Genomic DNA, 7,340 nt, shown 5'->3' with positions numbered 1-7,340 from the left:
AAAACTTAGGGACTTTGTAATTTCCTTTATGCAATTTTTAATTTCTTGCAAGACCATAGAATGTATCTAGGCCAATGATGTAAAAGGACTATGGACTCTAATGATGTACACCGACACAAGCACCGACACATGCACACACATCACATAGATATCTTTAGGTATATGCTTAGGTTATGCATGTTTAGATGTATGTTTAGGATTGAATGTTTAGATGAATGCCTAGGATTTACACTTAGAAAAAAAATCATTTTTCAAACAAACATGAATAATATCACTCAAATCATTTTCTAAATAAACCTTGGGATCAAAATCCCATTGTATTTTCTCTTTTATTTTCTTAATCAAATTTCAATGAAAATTAATAATACTTAGACCTTTTTTGCAAAATAACTAATTCCACCTCACATTTTCACAATCTCATGCCCTTGAGGCCTCTCTCTATTCTTCAAAATCTCATTTTCAAACTTAAAATCAACCAACAAAAACAAAAACATTTTTTGGAAGAGAACTACGGTGGATTTGATCCCTTAAAAGGGTACGTAGGCAAGGAATCAAAATTCCTTCAATTCAAATAAAATAAAATTCAACATTCTTCTCCCTCCAATTCTTCACTTAGTAAACTCTTAGGCTTAAATAAACATTTTCAAATAGCATTTAAAAATAAAGCGCGCGCGTAGAAATTAAAGACGGTTCCTATAGGATACTATAGTCGTTATGGGTGCCTAACACCTTCCCGTAACGAAAACAACTCCCGAACCTCGATTCTCAAGGGTTTTTCTTATTTTTCCCTTCCCAAGAAAAAATGAGATATCAAAGGTTAGAAAGGTTCAAACTTAATCAATGTTTGACACCCGAAAAACCAAGATAAAACACTTACAAGTAGTATTAGTATATATAGTTGTAACCACCCCAGTAGTGGGATAACTTTGACTCATTGTAATATTTCATTTTCATCAATACAAAGAGTTTGTTAAGCTTTTCTCCCCATCATCCATGGAAATCTATGATTTCAATGTTTGATAATCATCGTATGGTATTAGCTCGGCTTAGACGTTTCTTCCCGCTTCTCCATGCAACCCTGTTTCCTCTATGTGATTTCCTATAAGGCGATTCATATCTAGCATAACACAACAGTCAAATCAATATGTCAGAGCCATGGTTTTGACAATGTATTATGCATAAAAGTCACACACCCCTGTATATGTGAAAGCCATCTATGTCCTTTTTATTCCCTATTTTTTTGATAGAAAAATTACGGAATTGAATTCTACGATTTTAACACACATGCAAAATTTTAAGAGTCTCATATTAAATGAGATAAGGTTTGATAATTATTGTGTATACAAGTGGTAGGTAGTCCTCACCTCTCAAGCTAGTATTGTAAAAATTGAGTTAGGTTCAACCCAAATTTCAAAATAGTATCAAGTCAACTAATTTGGACCACCTATCATTTATATTCAGGCATTAAGCACAATAGTGTTGCATGTATTGAGAAAAGCCGAAGACCCACATAGAAAATAGATAACTTGTGAAAATTGTGTTTACAAGTGATGGGTAGTCATAACCTTACAAGACAGTTTTGCAAGGGTTGAGTTAGATCTAGCCCAAATTTTAAGACAAATAATTCTGAATGATTTTATTGGAAATAACTCATTGAATGCGATGTAGAAAATTTATAGAAAAAAATAATAAACAACATTCTTCATGAAATAAAATGCAGTTAATCATAAAAGGTGGAGCCATGCTGATTATCAACAGAAAGACAGCAAGGAAATGGAAGGAATGAGTGACCTCAATGTTTGATAATCATTTTATTTCCATGCAATCTGAATTCTGTTTGCTGCAAGTGATCTCCAATAAGGTGATTGATACCTAACATAACACAACAACCAAATCATGATGTCAGAGACATGGTAATGATAATAGATATTAGGCATGTAAATAACACACTTGTAATGTGTTTCCTAACCTAACGTAATGTGTTTCCGAACCTAACAAACAAGTTTTGTAAGGGTTTAGTTAGACTTATTCCAAATTATAAGGCAGATAACTATGAATGGACTTTATTGGAAATGATGCATGGAGATTCATATGCAATGTACAGAAGTTATAGAAAAAATGAAACAACACTTTTTCTATCGACAGAAACACAAAAAGGTAATGGAAGGAATAAATGACCTTATGACTTGTTGAACGTGAGGACTTTGCAAGAATCTTGCAAAACGAGTTGTGACTTCTTCAATGTCTTTAGCGTCGAGTGAAAATGCCTCCACATTGGTTAAGCATTTTACTGTTCTGTCACTAGTTAAGCCATGTCCTTGAATCATTAATATTTTACCTTCTACAAGAGAAACCGAGTTACAAATCATAGGATGACAGAGATGATGATTTATCTCGTAGGTAAATAAGCTTGAGACCTTTTTTTTTGGCAGATATAAGCTTAATGGAGATAAAAATTTCTTCAAATTAGAGCTTAGGACAAGATTAACAAACTAGCTGAAGTCTAACTAATTTCTGTATTTTCTAATAAACCATATTGACGAAACATGTTCCTCAGCTTCTATGAGGTTATGCTAGATGATTATTGCTACTTCTTTTGAGGATGTTATCATTATATCAAGTATAGTTGTACCTTTGCTTTTAGAAGACTGTTCAAGATGCCCATATTAGAAGCTCTTCACCAGAAGCATCCCCTTCAGATAACAGAACCGGATTCCATTTTTTCCGATGCTCTCCAATTTTCCACGAACAATAAAAACCATCTTCTGTACGAGACCTGATTAATGTGAAAATCCAGAAGCTATTTTGCAGCAATTTACGTTAAAGAGTGCATTTTAAGGAGATTGGTAAATATGGAGTAGACAAAAGTGGACAGAAGTGACTATGGAAGAGACAAAAGTGAGTATGGAGTAGACAAAAGTGGACCGTAAAAAATGGGTAAAGAAAAAATTGAAGTGTGAGTCTTCTCTGTGTGTGTGAGAGAGTGTGAAAATGAAGAATTTCTACGAAGCTGACGGTGAGTTTCAGTGTGGACATGTGCGCTTTGTTATGGTTACACGGATTCTTCTTACTATAGACAGACGTGTTTGTATAGTACATCATGATTTATGTGTGTAAACCGTGTATTATATTTTATTTTATTTTTTATATATGGGAGTATTAATAATGTTCCTTGGATGTATGTTTTTTGAGGTGGTGTTTCTTTTGATACATTAAGTTGATTTATGTATGTAAGTTGAAATATGAAAATGCACGTGAAAATGCATTTTAGAATTAATAACTATAAATTCTAGTTTGAAGTGGAATCAATTTTAGAGGCAGAATCAATTATATTCAATAGCAACTTAACTTGTCATAATCAATTTTATAACTTCATAATCAATTATGATCCTTCTAGAAGTGGAAATAAACATACAATAAGGTTTGGTTTGGATCACAAAAGAAAGTAAAAGGAAAGAAATAAAGTGAGTAGAAAGTGAAATGTATTTTTTATTGTTCGGTAAAAGTGAAAGTGGAAGGAACGAAAGATATATATTTTAATAAGTGACAATGATTACTGTAAAGGATGGAATGCGATGCGCCTCTGGTTCGGCAGATTTTCAATGATGATTTTTTTTTAGAGAGATTTTCGATGATGATATTGCTTCTTGCATTTTGAATACGCCATTAATTGATCAAGTTCAGAATGATAGGCTGGTCTGGAAATCAAAGACGAATGGCTATTACTCACTCAGTAGCACTTATAGGTTATGTGTGGAAGAATTAGTTGATGCTTCTCATCTTCGGATATTTGGCTTTTGAAGGTTCCACCGAAAGTTAAGCATCTAATTTGGCGAATGTGCAAAGGGTGTTTACCAACTAGGGTATGCTTGCAAGACAAAAGCGTCTCGTGTAAATGACGCATTAGTTGTAATTCGGAGCACGAGGATCTGAATCATCTTTTTTTTGAATGCCTATTTGCAATTTAGGCATTGAGTTCGGCAGGGCATTGGTATGATGTTCAAAATCTGTCTCTTAATACATAATGGTACAACTATTGATTCTATTTGTTATCTTCTCCAAAATCTGTCTCTTAATCTTTAAATTAAACAAAGGTTTGCAGCTATGTGTTGGAGCTTGTGGAAACACCAAAACCTTAAAGTTCGGGAAGATGTAAATGAAATTAGCGCTACAGTTGTTGACAAGGCTAAAGTTCTCGTCGATGATTGGCTGGAAGCTAATGTTCTGCAGTCGTGAACGCTGCTGCAGCATGGAACAGACCAGCTGCATCTACTTTGGCCCAACAACAAATTTTGCATCAACAACCTCTTCTTTCAGCCCCTGCAGTACGACTATGACAAAAGTGGACTGAAGTGACTATGGAATAGACAAAAGTGGACTAAAGTGAGTATGGAGTACACAAAAGTGGACCGAAAAAATGGGTAAAGAAAATTGAAGTGTGAGTCTTCTCTGAGTGTGTGTGTGAAAATGAAGAATTTCTACGAAGCTGACGGTGAGTTTCAGTGTGGACATGTATGCTTTGTTATGGTTACACGGATTCTTCTTACTATAGACAGACGTGTTTGTATAGTACATCATGATTTATGTGTGTAAACCGTGTATTATATGTTTTTTTTTTATATATATAGGAGTATTAATAATGTTCCTTTGGATGTATGTTTTTTGAGGTGGTGTTTCTTTTGATACATTAAGTTGAATTATGAAAATGCACGTGAAAATCAATTTTAGAATCAATAACTATAAATTCTAGTTTGAAGTGAAATCAATTTTAGAGGGAGAATCAATTATATTCAATAGCAACTTAACATGTCAGAATCAATTTTATAACTTCATAATCAATTATGATCCCTCTAGAAGTGGAATTAAACATACAATAAGGCTTGGTTTGGATCACAAAAGAAAGTAAAAGGAAAGAAAGTAAGAGTAAGGGTTAGTAGAAAGTGAAATGTATTTTTTATTGTTCGGTAGAAGTGAAAGTGGAAGGAAAGAAGGATGTGTATTTTAATAAGTGACAATGACTACTGTAAAGGATGAAATGCGCCTCAGGCTCGGCAAATTTTCAATGATGATATTGCTTCTTGCATTTTGAATATGCCATTAATTGATCAAGTTCAGAATCATAGGCAAATTTGAAAAGCTGAGAAGAATGGCTATTACTCATTGCGTAGCGCACATATATTATGTGTGGAAGAATTAGTTGATGCTTCTCATGTGCGTCAAACGAGTAATTGGCAGGATATTTGGCTTTTGAAGGTTCCACCGAAAGTTAAGCATCTAATTTGACGAATGTGCAAAGGGTGTTTACCAACTAGGGTATGCTTGCAAGACAAAAGCGTCTCGTGTACACGACGCATTAGTTGTAATTCGGAGCACGAGGATCTGAATCATCTCTTTTTTGAATGCCCATTTGCAATTTAGGCATTGAGTTTGGCAGGGCTTTGGTATGATGTTCAAAACGCTATAATACATAATGGTACAACTATTGATTCTATTTGTTATCTTCTCCAAAATCTGTCTCTTAATCTTTAAATTAAACAAAGGTTTGCAGCTATGTGTTGGAGCTTGTGGAAACACCAAAACCTTAAAGTTCGGGAAGATGTAAATGAAATTAGCACTACAGTTGTTGACAAGGCTAAAGTTCTCATCGATGATTGACTGGAAGCTAATGTTCCGCAGCCGTGAACGCTGCTGCAGCATTGAACAGACCAGCTGCATTCTACTTTGGTCCAACAACAAATTTTACATCAACAACCTCTTCTTTCGGCCCCTGCAGTACTACAGTGACAACCACCAAGTCAAAGATGATTTAAATGTAACATAGGCGCTGCTTTCTCGGATCAGTTCTGATGTGCAGATTAGGCAAGTGTACCAAATCGTTTACCAAGTAATAAAGTGACAAGTAGAGTATCGTATTCACAGAGATTGTCATTTCGTCCAAACAAATCGCGTTACTTATTTTTGTAAGTTTACGATATAAAAGATAAGGGTTAAAAGAGTTGCAATTTTTATATGTTTGCAATAGAGCAAGTTTACCTGTTTTTGGTTGCAGAAAAGTAAGCAGCGGTTAGGATTCTTCTAATCCCCCATGTTTATATTGTTGGATAATAAGTAACAGTAATGTCGCGTCTATTTATCTTAGGTAGACTATACAAGTGATGAGGCCATTGGAACCCCATTTGCTTCAGAAATACCTGAGGACATGTTCGCAGGAAAATCGGTTGGATAAACGCATAAAAAACTATGATCAACAACCAAAAGTTTCTTGGGGATATTTTCGCTTTTTCTGCGGATAATTTCTGCAGGAAATTATATGAGGATATCAAAGTTCCGAAAAAATATTCAAGAAGGTATTACCTAAACACCTTTTATCCTTGGAAAAATCCGTAGAAAAATAAGAAATTTCTAGTACTCTATTCCACGGACTAGAGATTACAAACAACGGAGTTTATGGCAAAGTGTAGTGAATGAAACATTAGAGTACAATCTATGATTTCAATGTTTGATAATCATCGTGTGGTATTAGCTCGGCTTAGGCGTTCTTCCCGCTTCTCCATGCAACCTGAATCCTGTTTGCTCTATGTGATTTCCCATAGCGATTCATACCTAACATAATAACACAACAGTCAAATCAATATGTCAGAGCCATGGTTTTGATAATAGATATTAGGCATGTAAATAACACACTTGTAATGTGTTTCCTAACCTAACAAAAAAGTCTTGTAAGGGTTAATTTAGACTTATTCGAAATTATAAGGCAGATAACTATGAATGGACTTTATTAGAAATGAAGCATGGAGATTCATATGCAATGTACAGAAGTTATAGAAAAAAAGAAACAACATTTTTTCTATCGACAGAAACACAAAAAGGTAATGGAAGGAATAAATGACCTTATGACTTGTTGAACGCGAGGACTTTGCATGCAAGAATCTTGCAAAACGAGTTGTGACTTCTTCAATGTCTTTAGCGTCGAGTTCTGTCACTAGTTAAGCCCTGTCCGTGAATACATAATTATCTTCAAATTAGTATAATGATTGTTTCTACAAGAGAAATAATTAGTATATCAAATGTGTGTGCATAAATAATTAGTATATCAAATCACAGGATGATGATTCACGGACAGGGCTTAACTAAATTATGAGATAAAACATCATCTTTGTCATCCTGTGAATTATGTAGAACGATACTATAATTTCAAATGTGAATTATGTAGGCGATACTATAATTTGAAATTGTGTGTATACATAATTAGTATATCAAATAAAAATAATTCTGTAAAAAAAATTATCATATAAAAATAAAATGATTGTTTCTTTAACTTTCTTTTAATATAAAAATAG

At 34.0% G+C, this 7,340-nt stretch overlaps 1 pseudogene across 1 annotated transcript; it reads right to left on the bottom strand.

Moving 5' to 3' along the window:
- Nucleotides 1-6,201, bottom strand: LOC146917432 (putative cyclic nucleotide-gated ion channel 20, chloroplastic; annotated as a pseudogene). The gene is made up of 5 exons (XR_015016668.1): nucleotides 6,192-6,201; nucleotides 2,633-2,776; nucleotides 2,179-2,341; nucleotides 1,792-1,872; nucleotides 1-1,117 (listed from the first exon to the last, which is right to left on the bottom strand). The product of XR_015016668.1 is annotated as a putative cyclic nucleotide-gated ion channel 20, chloroplastic (transcript).
- Between the last annotated feature and the right edge of the window lie 1,139 nt (nucleotides 6,202-7,340).

This window comes from Medicago sativa, chromosome 6 (genome assembly GCF_051527215.1).
Source record: "Medicago sativa cultivar Bolivia chromosome 6, Bolivia_mono, whole genome shotgun sequence".
Taxonomy (NCBI): domain Eukaryota; kingdom Viridiplantae; phylum Streptophyta; class Magnoliopsida; order Fabales; family Fabaceae; genus Medicago; species Medicago sativa.
This window is presented reverse-complemented; position numbering and strand designations above follow the sequence as displayed.